General features: G+C 41.7%; 1 non-coding gene across 1 annotated transcript; it reads right to left on the reverse strand.

Moving 5' to 3' along the window:
* Positions 1–502: 502 nt before the first annotated feature.
* Positions 503–607, reverse strand: LOC113851701. The gene has a single exon (XR_003502272.1). It is a non-coding gene; the product is annotated as a small nucleolar RNA R71 (small nucleolar RNA).
* Between the last annotated feature and the right edge of the window lie 1,406 nt (positions 608–2,013).

The raw sequence follows: 2,013 nt of genomic DNA on the forward strand, positions 1-2,013 counted from the left end.
ATAGGACATTCCATAGAAATCTTAGGAACATTAGTAGACAAAATTCTGCACATACTGAGGAACCATCTTCACCATTTTCTCCATCTTCTATATATTCTTCTCTGCATTCTTTAAATTCTGAACCTTTAGAAATGGCAGAAAATGACTTGACACTTAAGGAGCTTGCTGCACCAGACGTGACCTACCAGACTTTATGTATCCAATACCCGGATGTGGATGCCCCTTTTGTTCTTAAAACTGGCCTAATTCATCTTTTGCCTAAATTTCATGGTCTTGCAGGTGAAGATTCGCATAAACACCTCAAAGAATTTCATATTGTTTGCTCTACAATGAGACCACAAGGTGTGCCTGAAGAGCATGTGAAATTAAAGGCTTTTCCATTTTCTCTTATGGATTTGGTTAAAGACTGGTTGTATTATCTTCCACCTGGCTCTATTACAAGTTGGGACACCCTGAAGAGATTGTTCCTGGAAAAATTTTTCCCTACCTCAAGGGCTGCCTCAATAAGAAAGGAAATATGTGGTATTAGGCAGCTGGAGAGGGAAAGTTTGTATGAATATTGGGAGCATTTCAAGAGACTTTGTGCTAGCTGCCCCCATCATCAGATAAGTGACCAGCTCCTAATCCAATACTTCTATGAAGGCTTACACCCAATGGATAAGAGCATGATCGATGAAGCTAGTGGGGGAGCCCTAGTTGACAAGACTCCCGCAGCCGCTAGAAACCTCATTAAGAATATGGCAGCTAACTCTCAACAGTTTGCTACAAGGCAAAATTCCATTATGTCCAGAAGTGTCAATGAAATTCAAACTTCAGATTCACACAAGCTGGAGCATAAACTAGATGAGTTGGCTACTATGGTAAAACAGTTGGCATCCATCCAAAAGAATTCTGCTGCATATACACCTCCACCTCCATCCATTCTAGCAATGCTTTGTGGGATTTGTTCATCTACGGATCACTTCACTGATAGTTGCCCCACATTGTAGGAAACTGAATCTTCGAAAGGTAATCCTCAAGCTTATGCTGCTAATATTTATGCTAATAAATTTCCTTTTCAGCAGCCGCAACAACAACAAAGCTGGGATTTATCTTCCAATAGATATAATCCCGGTTGGAGGAACCATCCTAACTTAAGGTGGGGAGGAAATGCACAGCATCAATGCTCTAGCCAACCAACTAACAACCATTTCCAACCGCATCAAGCTGGACAAAGCAAGCCATATTCAGCCCAGCAACATCACCATCCATCATCTTCATCTCAACAGCACCATCAAGCATCTTCTTCAATAGCCGCTGCACCTTAAAAGAATAAGTCATCCTTGGAAGACCCTGTGAAGCAACTCACTATGAGTAATCTCAATTTCCAACAACTGAGTCAAGCCTTCCAGTAACAGACTCAAGCAAGTATCAAGACCTTGGAGAATCAAATGGGTCAACTTGCTTCATCCCTTAATCAACTTCAATCTCAAGGTTCATGCAATCTCCCTGCACAAACTGTCACAAACCCAAAGAATGTGACTGCCATTACCTTGAGATCTGGTAAAGTGATGCAAGAGCCAGAAATGCCTACTGAGAAGGATCCCAGTTGCACTTTAGCTGCAGAAGGTGAAGGAGGAGAAGTTGGAAGCCAAGAGCAGCCTGCACCTATGCCCACACCATGTCAACCAAAAGTGGTAGACAAGGAGGAGAGGTCTATTCCTATTCCCTTCCCTCAAAGAATGATTCAGCCCAGCAAGAAGTAAGAAGAGGTTGATAAAGAAATTCTGGATACTTTCAGAAAAGTTGAAGTCAATATCCCCTTGTTAGATGCTATCAAGCAAATCCCAAAGTACGCCAAATTCCTTAAGGACTTGTGCACTCATAGAAGGCGTCTAAAAGGTAATGAAAGAGTGAACATGGGGAGAAATGTATCAGCTCTTTTTAAGAGGCAGAAAACTTCCATGCCTGAGAAATGCAAAGATCCAGGGACGTTTACTATTCCCTGCATTATAGGAAACAATAGGATAGATA

Source organism: Abrus precatorius, unplaced genomic scaffold (genome assembly GCF_003935025.1).
Source record: "Abrus precatorius isolate BTA unplaced genomic scaffold, Abrus_2018 Scaffold9, whole genome shotgun sequence".
Classification (NCBI taxonomy): domain Eukaryota; kingdom Viridiplantae; phylum Streptophyta; class Magnoliopsida; order Fabales; family Fabaceae; genus Abrus; species Abrus precatorius.